At 39.6% G+C, this 17,547-nt stretch overlaps 1 protein-coding gene across 2 annotated transcripts in view; it reads right to left on the bottom strand.

The window, feature by feature from the left end:
- ZDHHC15 (zinc finger DHHC-type palmitoyltransferase 15) overlaps nt 1–17,547 on the bottom strand; it is a 188,212-nt gene that overhangs the window by 152,336 nt on the left and 18,329 nt on the right. The gene's annotated exons all lie outside the window — the stretch shown is intronic.

The following is a 17,547-nucleotide window of genomic DNA, read 5'->3' as shown; positions in this document are numbered from 1 at the left end:
GTTCTAGCAGACTTCTGGTGGAGTCTATTGGGTTTCCCATGTAGAGTATCATGTCATCTGCAAAAAGTGAAAGCTTGACTTCATCTTTGCCAATTTTGATGCCTTTGATTTCCTTTTGTTGTCTGATTGCTGATGCTAGCACTTCCAACACTATGTTAAACAACAGCAGTAACAGTGGACATCGCTGTCATGTTCCTGATCTCAGGGAGAAAACTCTCAGTTTTTCCCCATTTAGGATGATGTTAGCTGTGGGCTTTTCATAAATGGCTTTGATGATGTTTAAGTATGATCCTTCTATCCCGACTTTCTCGAGGGTTTTTATTAAGAAAGGATGCTGAATTTTGTCAAATGATTTTTCTGCCTCCATTGGCAGGATCTTATGGTTCTTATCTTTCCTTTCATTAATGTGATGTATCACATTGATTGATTTGCGAATGTTGAACCAGCCCTGCATCCCAGGAATGAATCCCACTTGATCATGGTGAATAATTATTTTTATATGCTGTTCAATTCGATTTGCTAGTATCTTGTTGAGAATTTTTGCATCCATATTCATCAGGGATATTGGCCTGTAGTTCTTTTTTTTTACTGGGTCTCTGTCTGGTTTGGGAATCAAAGGAATGCTGGCTTCATACAATGACTCTGGAAGATTTCCTTCCCTTTCTATTTGTGGGAATAGATTGAGAAGAATATGTATTATCTCTGCTTTAAATGTCTGGTAGATTTCCCCAGGGAAGCCATCTGGTCCTGGACTCTTATTTGTTAGGAGATTTTTCATAACTGATTCAATTTTCTCTGGTTATGGGTGTGTTCAAGTTTTCTATTTCTTCCTGTTTGAGTTTTGGAAGTGTGTGGGTGCTTTGGAATTTGTCCATTTCTTCTAGGTTGTCCATTTTGTTGGCACATAATTTTTCATAGTATTCCCGGATAATTGCTTGTATTTCTGAGGGTTTGGTTGTAATAATTCCATTTTCCTTCATGATTTTATCTATTTGGGTCCTCTCCCTTTTCTTTTTGAGAAGCCTGGCTAGAGGTTTATGAATTTTGCTTATTTTTCCAGAAAACCAACTCGTGGTGTCATTGATCTGCTCTACAGTTTTTTTTTTTTTTTTTTTTTTTAGATTCTATACTGTTTATTTCTGCTCTGATCCTTATTATTTCTCTTCTTTGGCTGAGTTTGGGGTGTCTTTGGAGTTCTTCTATTTCCTTTAGGTGTGCTGTTAGATTTTATATTTGGGATTTTTGTTTCTTGAGATAGGCCTGGATCTCCATGTATTTTCCTCTCTGAACTGCCTTTGCTGCATCCCAAAGCGTTTGGAATGTTGTATTTTCAACTTAATTTTTTTCCATATATTTTTTAATTTCTTCTCTAATTGTCTGGTTGACACATTCATTCTTTAGTAGGGTATTCTTTAACCTCCATGCTTTGGAGGTTTTCCACACTTTTTCCTGTGGTTGATTTCAAGTTTCATAGCATTGTGGTCTGAAAGTGTGCATGGTATGATCTCAATTCTTGTATACTTATGAAGGGCTGTTTTGTGACCCAGGATGTGATCTATCTTGGAGAATGTTCCATGTGCACTACAGAAGAAAGTGTATTCTGCTGCTTTGGGATGCAGAGTTCTAAATATATCTGTCAAGTCCATGTGATCTAATGTATCATTCAGGGCCCTTGTTTCTTTATTGATCCTGTGTCTAGACGATCTATCCATTGTTGTAAGTGGAGTATTAAAGCCCCCTGCAATTACCACAGTCTTATCAATAAGTTTGCTTATGTTTGTGGTTGTTTTATATATTTGGGGGCTCCCGTATTCGGCACATAGACATTTATAATTGTTAGCTATTCCTAATGGATAGACCCTGTAAATATTATATAATGCCCTTCTTCATCTCATTACAGCCTTTAAGTCTAGTTTGTCTGATATAAGTAAGGCTACTCTAGCTTTCTTTTGACTTCCAGTAGCATGATAGATAGTCTATATCCCCTCACTTTCAATCTGAAGGTGTCCTCAGGTCTAAAATGAGTCTCTTGTAGACAGCAAATACATGGGCCTTGTTTTGTTTTTTTCCATTCTGATACCCTATGTGTTTTGGTTGGAGTATTTAGTCCATTTACATTTAGTGTTAGGATTTAAAGACATGGGTTTAGAGTCCTTGTGATGTCTGTAGGTTTCATGCTTGTAGTGATGTCTCTGGTACTTTGTGGTCCTTGCAACATTTCACTTACAGAGTCCCCCTTAGGATCTCTTGTAGGGCTGGTTTAGTGGTGATGAATTCGTTCAGTTTTTGTTTGTTTGGGAAGACCTTTATCTCTCCTTCTATTCTGAATGACAGACTTGCTGGATAAAGGATTCTCGGCTGCATATTTTTTCTGTTCATCAGATTGAAGATTTCCTGCCATTCCTTTCTGGCCTGCCAAGTTTCAGTAGATAGGTCTGCCACTAGTTTTATGGGTCTCCCTTTAAAAGTTAGAGCATGTTTATCCCAAGCTGCTTTCAGAATTTTCTCTTTATCCTTGTATTTTGCCAGTTTCAATATGATATGTCGTGTAGAAGATCAATCAAGTTACATCTGAAGGGAGTTCTCTGTGCCTCTTGGATTTCAATGCCTTTTTCTTTCCCCAGATCAGGGAAGTTCTCAACTATGATTTGTTCAAGTACACCTTCAGCGCCTTTCTCTCTCTTCCTCTTCTTGAATTCCTAGTATACGGATATTGTTCCATTTGATTGCATCACTTAGTTCTCTAATTCTCCCCTAATTCTCCTGGATTTCTCTTTTTCTCAGCTTCCTCTTTCTCCATAATTTTATCTTCTAATTCACCTATTCTCTCCTCTGCCTCTTCAATCCAAGCTGTGGTTGCCTCCATTTTATTTTGCACCTTATTTATAGCATTTTTTAGTTTCTCATGACTATTTCTTAGTCCCTTGATCTCTGTAGCAATAGATTCTCTGCTGTCCTCTGTACTTTTTTCAAGTCCAGCGATTAATTTTATGACTATTATTCTAAATTCTTGTTCCGTTATATTTCTAAAATCGTTTTTGATCAATTCGTTAACTGTTACTACTTCCTGGAGTTTCCTTGAGGAGGGTTCTTCCATTTCGTCATTTTGGGTAGTCCTTGGAGTGGCGCCAAACTGCAGGGCACTTCCCTTGTGCTGTCTGGAGTAACGTGTTGGTGGGCAGGGCTGCAGTCATACTCTATGTCTGTCCCCAGCCCACCATTGGGGCCACAGTTAGACTGGTGTGTATCTTATCTTCCCCTCTCCCAGGGGAAGAATTCAGTGTGGAGTGGTGTGGCCCCTGTCTGGGCTACTTGCACACTGCCAGGCTTGTGGTGCTGCTTTGATGGGATGTGGTGTATTAGCCATGGTGGATCTGCAAAGTGTACAGGGGCAGGAGGGGCAGGCTTAGCTTGCTTTGCCATCAGTCGTCCCCTGTGGGAGGGGCCCTGCAGCACCGAGAGGGAGGCATACCTGTCAGAGGGATGGATCCACAGAAGCACAGCATTGGGTGTTTGCGTGGTGAAAGCAAGTTTGGTGATAGGAACTGGTTCCCTTTGGGATTACGGCTGGGGGATGGGAGAGGCAGATGGCACTTGCCAAGGCCTTTTTTCCCCACTGAGCTGAGGTCTGTCTTCTGGGGCTCAACAACTTTCCCTCCCGGTGTCCTCTCACCCTCTCACTCTCCAAGCAGAGCTGTTGACTTATAACATTCCAGATGTTAAGTCCCACTGGCTGTCAGAACTCAGAGTCCAGCCCCTCCGTTTTTGCAAGCCAGACTTCAGGGGTTCTCCCTTGCCAGGCAGGCTGCCCCTCCACCGTCCTGACTCCCTCCCACCAGTCCGTGTAGCTCACAGAGCCTCTCCATCCATTCTACCCTCTTCCATGGGCCTTTTGTCTACGCTTGGCTCCAGAGAGTCCGTTCTGCTAGTTTCTCATGGTTTTCTGGGTTATTTAGGCAGGTGTGGGTGGACTCTAAGTGATCAGCAGGACGAGGTGAGCCCATCGCCCTCCTATGCTGCTATCTTCCTCACCCCTCTATTATGCACCTTTTCTGACCACAATGCTATGAAACTAGAAGTGAACCATGCAAAATATATGGAAAGACCACAAATACATGGAGATAAAACAACAGGTTACTAAATTTTTTTAACGTTTATTTATTTTTGAGACAGAGAGAGAGAGAGCATGAACAGGGGAGGGTCAGAGAAAAAGGGAGACACAGAATCTGAAACAGGCTCCAGGCTCTGAGCTGTCAGCACAGAGCCCGACGCGGGGCTTGAACCCACGGACCACGAGATCATGACCTGAGCCGAAGTCCGACGCTTAACCAACTGAGCCACCCAGGCGCCCCAAACAACAGGCTACTAAACAATGAATGGGTCAACCAGAAAATCAAAGACAAATTTAAAAATTCATGAAAACAAATGAAATGAAAACAGAATGACCAAAACCTCTGGCATAGAAAAAAGTGGTCCTAAGAGGGTAGTAGCTAGCAATACAAGCCTACCTCAAGAAGCAAGAAAAATCTCAAATCAACAACCTAACCATGCTCATAAAGGAGAACAACAAATGAAGCCTAAATCCAGGAGAAGAAGGGAAATAATAAAGATTAGAGCAGAAATAAGTGATATTAAATCTAAAAAAAAAATAGGAAACCAATGAAACTAGAAGCTGGTTCTTTGAAAAAAAAATTATAAAACTCTTAACCATCTAGCCAGACTTATCAAAAAGAAGAAAAGACCCAAATAAATAAAATCACAAATAAGAGAGGAGAAAGAAACAACACCACAGTAATGCAAATAATTATAAGAGAATATTATGAAAAACCATATGCCAACAAATTAGGACAACTCGGAAGAAATAGATATACTCCTAGAAACATATATACTACCAAACTGGAACAGGAAGAAATAGAAAACTTGAGCAGACTGATAACCAAGAAAGAAATTGAATCAGTAATCAGAAAACTCCTTACAAAAATAAATGCCAAGACTAGATGGCTTCACGGGCAAAGAAGAGTTAGTACCTATATTTCTCAAACTATTTCAAAAATAGAAAGTAAGTAATACTTCCAAATACATCCCATGAGGTCAGCATTACCCTGATACCAAAACCAGATAAAGATTCCTACAAAAAAGTGAACTTTATACCAATATCCAACATGAACATGGATGCAAAACTTCTCAACAAAACACTAGCAAATAGGGGTGCCTGAGTGGCTTAGTCAGTTGAATGTATAACTCTTGATTTTGGCACAGGTCATGATCCCAGGGTCATGGGACTGAGACCCATGTTGGGTTCCACACTGAGTGTGGAGCCTGCTTAAGATTTTCTCTGTCTCTCTCTCTCTCTCTCTCTCTCTGTCTCTCTCTGCCTTTCTGTCCCTCTCCCCTCTTGTGCTCTCTCTCTCAAGAAACAAAACAAAACTAGTAAATAGAATCTAGTAAATAGAATCGAACAGTAAATTAAATTGAGATTTATTCCTGGGCTACAAGTGTAGTTCAATATTAGCAAATCAATCAACGGATATAAAATCAATATACAGAAATCTTGCATTACTATACATCAATAATGAAGCAGCAGAAAGGGAAATTCTGGAATCAATCCCACTTACAATTTCACCAAAACCAATACGATGCCTAAGAATAACCATAACCAAAGAAGTGAAAGAGCTATACTCGGAGAACTGTAAAACACTGATGAAAGAAATTGAAGAAGACACAAAGAAATGGAAAAACATTCCATTCTCATGGATTGGAAGAACAAATATTAAAATGTCCATATAACCCAAAGCAATATACATGTTCAATGCAATCCCTATCACAAAAACCACCAGCATTTTTCACAGGACTAGAACAAGCAAACCTAAAATTTGTATGGAACCAGAAAAGACACCGAATAGCCAAAGTATCCTTGAAAAAGGAAAGCAACGTGGGAGGACCACAATTCTGGACATTAAGTTATATTACAAACGTGTAGTGACCAATACTGTATGGTACTGGCACAAAAACAGACATGTAGAATAAAAAACTCAGAAATGAACCCACATCTAGATGGTTGGCTAGCCTTTGACCAAACAGCAATGGGCATCAAATGGGTAAAAGTGTCTTCAACAAAGGGAGGGTGTGTAAAAACTGGACAGCAACATGCAAAAGAATTCAACTGGACTACTTTCTCATACTGTATACCAAAAGAAATTCAAAATATATCAAATATCTAAATGTAAGACCTGAAACCATAAAAATCCTAGCAGAAAACACAGGTAATAACCTCTTTGACATTGGAAATAGCAACTTCTTTCTAGATATGTTTCACAAGGTAAGGGAAACAAAAGCACAAACTATTGGGGCTTCATCAAGATAAAAAAGTTTCTGCACGGAGAAGAAAACAATCAATAAAACTAAAAGGCTAGAATGGGAGAAGACATTTACAAATGACATATCTTGCAAAGGGTTAGTATCCAAAATCTATAAAGAACTCACAAAAGTAAACAAAAAATGAATAATCCAATTAGAAAATGGGAAGAAAACATGAATAGACACTTTCCAAAGAAGACATCCAGATGGTCAATAGACACATAAAAAGATGTACAATATCACTGATCATCAGGAAAATGCAAGTCAAAACCACAATGAGAGGGGCACCTGGGTGTCTCCATCAGTTAAGTGTCCGAATCTGTCTCAGGTCATGATCTCACGGTTCATGGGTTTGAGCCTTGCATCAGGCTCTGTTCTAACAGTTTAGAGCCTGGAAGCTCCTTCGGATTCTGTGTCTCCCTGTCTCCCCTCCCCCCAACTCACACTCTGTCTCTCAAAAATAAACATTACAAAAAACATAATGAGATATCACCTCACACCTATCAGGATAGCTAAAATCAACAACACAAGAAATAACAGGTGTTGGCCAGGATATGGAGTAAGGGGAAACCTCTTGCACTGTTTATGGGATTGCAAACTGCTGCAGCCAGAGTAGAAAACAGAATGGAGGTTCCTCAAATAGTTAAAAATAGAGTTACCCCAAGATCCAGCAATTGCACTACTAGGTGTTGACCCAAATAATACAAAAATACTAATTCAAGGTGATATATGCACCCCAATCTTTATAGCAGCCTTATCTACAATAGCTAAATTATAGAAAGAGCCCAAGTGTCCAGCAACTCATGAGTGGAAAAAAAAAGATGTCTTCTATATGTACAATGGAATATTACTCAGCCATAAAATAGAATAAAATCATGCAATTATCAATAATGTGGAAGGAGCTAGAGTATTATGCTAAGTGAAATAAGTCAGAGAAAGATAAAACCATATGACCAAAGGAAAAAAAGAGCAGGGAAAACCAAGAAATAGACTTTTTCTTCATTTTAGAGAGAGACAGAGAGTTGGGCAGAGGGGGAGAGAGAGAGTACCTTAAGCAGGCTCCACACTCAGCATGGAGCCCAACATGGGGGGCTTGATTCCACGACTCCGGGATCATGAACCTGAGCTGAAATCAAGAGTCAGGTGCTCAACTGACTGAGCTACCCAGGCACCCCCAGGCTCTTAACTATAGAGGAGAAACTGATGGTTACCAGAGAGAAGTGGGGGTGGGGGATGGGTCATATAGGTGATTGGGATTAAGGAGTGCACTTGTTGTAATGAGTATCAAGTGTTGTATGGAAGTGTTGATTCACCATACTGTACACCTGAAACTAATCTTAGAGTATATATTAACTGGAATTTGAATAAAAACTTAAAAAAGTAATACAAGGCAATAAATGATATTATATATTGATAAAAGGAATAATCCATCCAGATGATGTAACAATTATAAACATACACAACTAGGGTGTCTGGGTAGTTCAGTCAGTTAAACATCCGGCTTGTGGTTTCAGCTCAGGTCATGATCTCACAGTTTGTGAGTTTGAGCCCCACATCAGGCTCATGCTGACAGCAAGGAGCCTGCTTGGTATCTCTCTCTCTCTCTCTCTCTCTCTCTCTCTCTCTCTCTCTCTCCCCCTCCCTCCCTCCCTCCCTCCCTCTCTCTCTTTCTGTCTCTCTCTCTCTCTTTCTGTCTCTCCCTTTCTCCCCCTCTCTCTCAAGAAATAAATATTTATATACACATACACACACACACACACACACACACACACACACACACAACACAGCCTCCAAATATAAGAAGCTAACATTAACAGAATTGAAAAGTAGACAGTATTAAAACATTAGCTTGAGACTTCAATAACCAACAGAGAACCCTGTTCCCTGAAGAACCCTGAACCCAACAATAGAATACACATTCTTCTCAAATGTACATGGAACATTATCCAGTATAAACCATATGTTAGAGCACAAAACAAATCCCAATAAATTTAAAAGATTGAAATCATACAAAGTATCTTTTCTGACACAATGGAATTAAACAAGAAATGAATAACAATAAAAACTATACAATTTAAAATATGGGGATATTAAACAATACACTCCTTTTCTGAATTTGTAACTAATCTTTATGAAGGTCTTAATATTTTGTTATATTTACTTCAGGTACTCTTAAAATTTTTTAGTATAATTGACCCACAATGTTGCATTAATTTCAGGTGTACAAGATTATGATTCAATAAGTTTATGTTTACAGGGCACCTGGGTGGCTCAGTAGGTTAAGCATTGGACTTTGGCTCAGATCATGATCTCAGTTAGTGAGTTTGAGCCCCGTGGAGGGCTCAGACTGAAATCTTGGAGCCTGCACCCTGCTTCAGATTCTGTGCCTCCCTTTCTCTCTGCCCCTCCCCTGCTTGCACTCTGTCTTTCTCTCTCTCAAAAATAAAATAAAAACATTAAAAACAATTTAAGTTTATGTTTGCTAAAAAGATACACTTTTAATCAATGGATCAAAGAATAAATTACAAGCAAAAATAGAATATGCTTTGAGATGAATGAATACATAAACACAACATACCAAATCCTATAGGATACAGTGAAAGCAGTATTCAGAGAAATTGATGGCTTTAAATGCTTACATTATTAAAGGAAATAATCTCAAATCAATGAACTTACTTTACACATTAAGGAACTAAAACAGAAGAGCAAACTAAATTAAAAGATAGCAGAAGGAAAGATATAATAAAGAATAGACTTGGGGAGGGGCCAACATGGTGGAGAAGTAGGGGGAATCCATACTTCCCACGTCTCTCAACAAAGTGTAGAAGCCAAAGGACTTTAAACACCAGAGCCTTGGAGGAAAAGAGACTGAATCTACTGGGAAGAAAATGGGAAAGCTGAAAAAAAAAAAAAAAGGTGGGTGATGGCGAACTGGGGGAGATAAAAAAAAGTCCACGTGGGCATGGAGGGGAGGATCCCCCTTCTGCGGAGAGATGAAGGGAAGAGAAAGAGTGGCTAGGGATTTGTAGGACCATATGTGGACAGGAGAAAGACCTGGGACTGAGACTGAGAGGGATCCGATCTCTAACTGTGGGGCTTTCTTCAGACTGGAGCCGGCTCCCTGTTCACGCACCTGGGGAGGAAGGGAGCCAGGGTCCTGGGTACAGTGGTAGGTCAGGGGCTCAGTCCACAGTTGGAAAAGTGGTTCCCTCCCTGGAGGGCTGCATGATAGTACAGAAACTGCCTGCAACCACCACCCCCGGGCCTAGTGACTGTACCAAGGGTGCAGTCTGTAGGAGGAAAAGGTGGCCATGTGCTTGGAGTGCTGTGAAAAAAGACAAAGCCTGCCGGTGTCCATCACCCTGGGGCTCATGGCAGCGATGGCGGTGGCTCTCATTCCACAGTAGGAGAAAGATGTCCTCCTTGAAGTGCAGCGGCACAGAAAAAGCCAGCCAGGACCACATATTGCCACACTGAGAGGCACTTCCCCAGTGCCAGAGCACATGGAGCAGGACTTTGAATCCTACCCAAGTGCAGGGTCAGGGGAGTGGGTGAAGAGAGAAGGACTTCCCCACCTGTGCCCATGGAACAATGAGGACGACTCAAACTGAGTCCAACGGTTCTGGCTCTGTGGAGTAGAGACTGGGGAATCACCATTCCCTCCAAGCCGCACCAAGGCGGGGCCTCAGGGATCACTCCCAGAGCCCATAGTGGAGGTGGGTCCAGATTACACCAAAACATGCCCCTTTGCACTGGGTAACTGCGTATCCACAGAGTGGCACAGACCCTGGGACAGCTACTCCTGACAAGTGATACAGCATTGCCTGAGTTAACTCTGGGTCAATTCTGGATATAGAGATATATTCTCCCCCTGCCCCATTTCTATTCCTTATCTCTTCCCTCCCCTAGGCTGGTTACTCTGGTTATTGGACTTTCTAAACAGGCATATTTAATCCATTGCCTTAATCCACACCTTTCTCTCTCTGGGATAATCAAGCCATATAGTATCTCTGTCTGGGTAACTTTATCTTCATTTCATTTTCCCCGCCTTCTTTTTCCTTTCTCTCTCTCTGGATTAAGCCTTTTAGTCTCTCTGCCTAATCAATGTTTACTTTTTCTCCCCCCCCCCTCCATTCCTGTCATTTCTCTCTTTATATGTGTTTTTCTATCAGCACCACCTCCACCCTCTTCTTTACATGTAGTCAGTGTTTTTGTGTTTTTTTTTTTTGTTTTCAGTCTTTAGTTTTTTGTTTTTGTTTGTTTGTGTGTTTGCATGTTTTTGTCTCCTGTTTGTCTATCTGTTTTCCCTTACAGGGTTACTCCAAGGAAAATCAAAGCATACCCGGTGGAGGGTCCAAAATACCACTACGAGTAGGGTAATAAAATAAACAAACGCATAACAACAGACAGCAAGTAACAATATCCGAAAAAAACACCTCCTGAAGGGCCTGGCCCTGGACAGTGTATGACCCTCTTTTAATACAGCAGTGCTTGCAGGCGCAGAGCACACAACAAGCTTTTAAAATGCATAAGGGACAGAAAACTAGCAAAACTGATGAAACGGAGGAATTCTCCTCAAAAGAAATACCAGTAAGAAGCGACAACTAACGAATGTATCAAAACTGATTTAAGCAATATAATGGAACAAGAATTTAGAATAATAGCCAAAAAATTAATTGCTGGGCTTGAAAAAAGTATAGAGGACAGCAGAGAATCTATTGCTACTGAGATCAAGGGTCTAAGAAATAGTCATGAGAAATTTAAAAATGCTATAAATGAGGTGCGAAATAAAATGATGGGGCCACAATGTGGATTGAAGAGGCAGAGGGGAGAATAGGTGAAATAGAAGACAAAATTATGGAAAGAGAGGAAGCTGAGAAAAAGAGACATAAAAAAAAATCCAGGAGTTCAAGGGAAGAATTAGAGAGCTAAAGTGATGCAATCAAACGGAATAATATCCATATCATAGGAATTCCAGAGGAGGAAGAGAGAGAAAGGGGCTGAAGGTGTACTTGAACAAATAATACCTGAGAACTTCCCTGATCTGGGGAAGGAAACAGACAATGAAATTCAAAAGGCACAGAGAACTCCCTTCAGACGTAACTTGAATCAATCTTCTGCGTGACATATCATACTGAAACTGGCAAAATACAAGGATAAAGAGAGAATTCTGAAAGCAGCTAGGGATAAATGGCCCTTAACATACAAAGGTAGACACAAAAGGGTAGTAGCAGACCTATCTACTGAAACTTGGCATGCAAGAAAGGAATGACAGGAAATCTTCAATGTGATGAAAAGAAAAAATCTGCAGACAAGAATCATTTACCCAGCAAGTCTGTCATTCAGAATAGGAAGGATAAAGGTTTTCCCAAGCAAACAAAAACTGAAGGAAGTTATCACCACTAAACAAGCCCTACAAGAGATCCTAAGGGGGACTCTGTGAGTGATACGTAGCAAGGACCACAGGTACCAGGGACACCACTACAAGCATGAAATCTACAGATATCACAATGACTCTAAACCCATATCTTTATATAATAACACTGAATGATCCAACATAAAGACATAGGGTATCAGAATAGATAAAAAAAAAAAAAGACTCATCTATTTGCTGTCTACAACAGAATCATTTTAGACCTGAAGGATACCGTCACACTGAAAGTTAGGAGATGGAGAACTATCTATCATGCCACTGGAAGTCAAAAGAAAGTTGGAGTACACATACTTATATCAGACAAACTAGACTTTAAGTTAAAGGCTGTAATAAGAGATGAAGAAGGGCATTATATAATAATTACAGGGTCTATCCACCAGGAAGAGCTAACAATTATAAATGTCTATGTGCCGAATACGGGAGCCCCCAAATATATAAAACAACCACAAACATAAGCAAACTTATTGATAAGACTGTGGTAATTGCAGGGGACTTTAATACTACACTTACAACAATGGATAGATCATCTAGACACAAGATCAATAAAGAAACAAGGGCCCTGAATGATACATTGGATCACAAGGACTTGACAGATATATTTAGAACTCCGTATCCCAAAGAAGCAGAATATACTTTCTTCTGGAGTGCACATGGAACATTCTCCAAGATAGATCACATCCTGGGTCACAAAACAGCCCTTCATAAGTATACAAGAATTGAGATCATACCATGCACACTTTCAGACCACAATGCTATGAAACTTGAAATCAACCACAGGAAAAAGTGTGGAAAACCTCCAAAAGCATGGAGGTTGAAGAACACCCTACTAAAGAATGAATGGGTCAACCCGGCAATTAGAGAAGAAATTAAAAAATATATGGAAACAAATGAAGATGAAAATACAACAATCCAAACACTTCGGTATGCAGTGAAGGCAGTCCTGAGAGGAAAATACATCGCAATCCAGGCCTATCTCAAGAAATGAGAAAAATCCCAAATACAAAATCTAACAGCACACCTAAAGGAAATAGAAGCAGAACATCAAAGATACCCCAAACTCAGCAGAAGAAGAGAAATAATAAAGATCAGAACAGAAATAAACAATATAGAATGTAAAAACCAGTAGAGAGATCAATGAAACCAAGAGTTGGTTTTTGAAAAAATAAACAAAATTGATAAACCTCTATCCAGGCTTCTCAAAAAGAAAATGGAGAGGACCCAAATACATATAATCATGAAGGAAAATAGAATTGTTACAACCAACCCCTCAGAAATACTAGCAATTATCAGGGAATACTATGGAAAATAATATGCCAAAAAAATGGACAACCTGGAAGAAATGGACAATTTCCTAAGCACCCACCCATTTCCAAAACTCAAACAGGAAGAAATAGAAAACTTGAACATACCCATAACCAGAGAATATTGAATCAGTTATCAAAAATCTCCCAACAATTAAAAAGTCCAGGGCCAGATGGCTTCCCTGGGGAATTCTAGCAGACATTTAAAGCAGACATTTAAAACATTCTCAAACTATTCCAACAAATAGAAAGGGAAGGAAAACTTCCAGGCTCATTGTATGAAGCCAGCATTCCTTTGATTCCCAAACCAGAGACCCAGCAAAAAAAGAGAACTACAGGCCAATATCCCTGATGAATATGGATGCAAAAATTCTCAACAAGATACTAGCAAATCGAATTCAACAGCATATAAAAAGAATTATTCACCATGATCCAGTGGGATTAATTCCTGGGTTGCAGGGATGGTTCAACATTCGCAAATCAATCTGATACATTACCTTAATGAAAGAAAAGAACCATAAGATCCTGCCAGTGGAGGCAGAAAAAGCATTTGACAAAATTCAGCATCCTTTCTTAATAAAAACCCTCGAGAAAGTTGGGATAGAAGGAACATACTTAAACATCATAAAAGCCATTTCTGAAAAGCCCACAGCTAATATCACCCTCAATGGGGAAAAACTGAGAGCTTTCTCCCTGAGATCAGGGAACACGACAGGGATGCCCATTCTCACCGCTGTTCTTTAACATAGTGTTGGAAGTGCTAGCATCAGCAATCAGACAACAAAAGGAAATCAAAGGCATCAAAATTGGCAAAGATGAAGTCAAGCTTTCACTTTTTGCAGATGACATGATATTATACATAGAAAATCTGATAGACTCCACCAAAAGTCTGCTAGAACTGATACATGAATTCAGCAAAGTCATCGGATAGAAAATTAATGTACAGAAATCAGGTGCATTTTTATACACCAATAATGAAACAACTGAAAGACAAATAAAGAAACTGATCCCATTCACAATTGCACCAAGAACCATAAAATACCTAGGAATAAGCCTAAGGAAAGATGTAAAATATCTGTATGCTGAAAACTATAGAAAGCTTATGAAGGAAATGGAAGAAGATACCAAGAAATGGAAAAACATTCCGTGCTCATGGATTGGAAGAATACATATTATTAAAATATCAATATTACCCAAAGCTATCTACGAATTCAATGCAATCCCAATCAAAATTGCACCAGCATTCTTCTCGAAGCTAGAACAAGCAATCCTAAAATCCATATGGAACCACAAAAGACCCCGAATAGGCAAAGTAATATTGAAGAAGACCAAAGCGGGAGGCATCACAATCCCAGACCTTAGCCTCTACTACAAAGCTGAAATCATCAAGACAGCATGGTATTGGCACAAAAGCAGACACACAGACCAATGGAATAGAATAGAGACTCCAGAATTGGACCCACAAAAGTATGGGCAACTAATCATTGACAAAGCAGGAAAGAAATCCATGGAATAAAGAAAGTCTCTTTAACAAATGTTGCTGGGAGAACTGGACAGCAACATGCAGAACAACGAAACTAGACCACTTTCTGACATCATTCACAAAAATAAACTCAAAATGGATAAAGGACCAGAATGTGAGACAGGAAACTATCAAAATCCTAGAGGATAAAACAGGAAAAAAATTCTCTGACCTCAGCCGCAGCAATTTCTTACTTGACAAATCCCCAAAGGCAAGGGAATTAAAGGCAAAAATGAACTACTGGGACCTCATGAAGATAAAAATCTTCTGCATTACAAAGGAAACAATCAACAAAACTAAAAGACAACCAACGGAATGGGAAAAAATATTTGCAAATGACATATCGGACAAAGGGATAGTATCCAAAATCTATAAAGAACTCACCAAACTCCACACCCAAAAAACAAATAACCCAGTGAAGAAATGGGCAGAAGACATGAATAGACACTTCTCTAAAGAAGACATCCAGATGGCCAACACGCACATGAAAAGATGCTCAACATCACTCCTCATCAGGGAAATACAAATCAAAACCACACTGACATATCACCTCACGCCAGTCAGAGTGGGCAAAATGAACAAATCAGGACACTATAGATGCTGGAGAGGATGTGGAGAAATGGGAACCCTCTTGTACTGTTGGTGGGAATGCAAACTGGTGCAGCCACTCTGGAAAACAGTGTGGAGGTTCCTCAAAAAATTAAAAGTAGAGGGGCGCCTGGGTGGCTCAGTCGGTTGAGCGTCCGACTTCAGCTCAGGTCACGATCTCACGGTCCGTGAGTTCGAGCCCCGCGTCAGGCTCTGGGCTGATGGCTCAGAGCCTGGAGCCTGCTTCCGATTCTGTGTCTCCCTCTCTCTCTGCCCCTCCCCCGTTCATGCTCTGTTTCTCTCTGTCTCAAAAATAAATAAAACGTTAAAAAAAATTAAAAAAAAAATTAAAAGTAGAGCTACCCTATGACCCAACAATAGCACAGCTAGGAATCTCCCCAAAGGATATAGGAGTGCTGATGCATAGGGGCACTTGTACCCCAATGTTTATACCAGCACTTTTAACAATAGCCAAATTATGGAAGGAGCCTGAATGTCCATCAACTGATGAATGGATATAGAAATTGTGGTTTATTCATACAATGGACTAGTACTTGGCAATGAGAAAGAAATCTGGCCATTTGTAGCAACCTGGTTGGAAATGGAGAGTGTTATGCTATGTGAAATAAGTCAGACAGAGAAAGACAGATACCATTTGTTTTCACTCTTATGTGGATCCTGAGACACTCAACAGAAGACCATGGGGTAGGTGAAGGAGGAAAAAGAAGTTACAGAGAGGGAAGGAGGCAAACCATAAGAGACACTTGAAAACTGAGAACAAACTGAGGATTGATGGGGAGTGGGGGAGAGGGGAGAGTGGGTGATCGGCACTGAGGGCGGCACCTGTTGGGATGAGCACTTGGTGTTGTATGCAAACCAATTTGACAATAAATTACATATATATATATAAAAGAATAGACTTGAGAAACACAAAATAGAGAACACAAAAAAATAGAATCAATGAAAGTGAAAGCTGGGTCCTTTAAAAAAAATCGACAAAATTGACAAACCTTTAGCCAGAACAAGAAGATAGATGACTAAAGTTACTAATATCAGAGATGAATGTGATGATAGTAAGAAAGAATTTGCCTAATAGAATGGATTATAACAGAATAGTAGGAAAATTACATGCCAACAAATTGGATAACCTAGATGAAATGGACAAATTTAAGAACACAGAAACCACCAAAATTGACTCAGGAAGTAAAAGAAAATCTAAGCAGACTTTTAACAAGTAAAAAGATTGAATCAGTAATCAAAAACCTCCCAACAAAGAAATTCCAAGATCATATAGCTTCACTGGTGAATTGCACATTATCTATCTATCTATCTATCTATCTATCTATCTATCTATCTATCTATCTTAGTTTTTGTCCAGTTAGCTTACACAGTAGTCTCAGTTTCAGAAGTAGATTCCCATGATTCATTACTTACATAGAACACCCACTGCTCATCCCAACAAGTGCCCTCCTCAGTGCCCATCACCCATTTTCCCTATCCCCATCAACCCTAAATTTGTTCTCTGTATTTAAGAGTCTCCTATGGTTTGCCTCCCTCACTGTATGTAGCTTATGGTTTCTTCCCTTCCCCTGGTCTTCTGTTAAGTTTCTCAAATTCCACATATGAGTAAAATCATATGGTATCTTTCTCTAACTGACTTATTTCAATTAGCATAATACCTTCCAGTTCCATCCACGTTGTTGGAAATGACAAGATTTCATTCTTTTTTATCACCAAGTAGTATTCCCTTGTGTGTATGTATGTATATATATATATATATGTGTGTGTGTGTGTGTGTGTGTGTGTGTATGTATGTGTATATATATATATATATATATATATATATATATATATATATATATACCACAACTTCTTTATCCATTCATCAGTTGATGAATATATATACCACATCAGTTGGGCTCTTTCAATAATTTGGCTATTGTTGATAGCACTGCTATAAACATTGGAGTACATGTGCCCCTACGTATCAGCACTCCTATCCTTTGGATAAATTCCTAGTAGTGCTATTGCTGGGTTGTAGGGTAATCCTATTTTTAATTTTTTGATGAACCTCCACACTGTTTTCCAGAGTGTCTCCACCAGTTTGCATTCCCACCAACAGTGCAAGAGCATTCCCCTTTTCTCCACATCCTTGTCAACATCTAGTGTTTCCTGAGTTAATTTTAGGCACTCTGACCAGTGTGAGGTGGAATCTCTATGTGGTTTTGATTTGTATTTCCCTGATGATGAGTGATGTTGAGCATCTTTTCATTTGTCTGTTTGCCATCTGGATGTCTTCTTTGGAAAAGTGTGAATTCCTGTCTTCTGCTCATTTCGTCACTGGA

Source organism: Panthera pardus, unplaced genomic scaffold (assembly GCF_024362965.1).
Source record: "Panthera pardus isolate Hobbes unplaced genomic scaffold, ASM2436296v1 HiC_scaffold_27, whole genome shotgun sequence".
In the NCBI taxonomy this organism is placed as follows: domain Eukaryota; kingdom Metazoa; phylum Chordata; class Mammalia; order Carnivora; family Felidae; genus Panthera; species Panthera pardus.
This window is presented reverse-complemented; position numbering and strand designations above follow the sequence as displayed.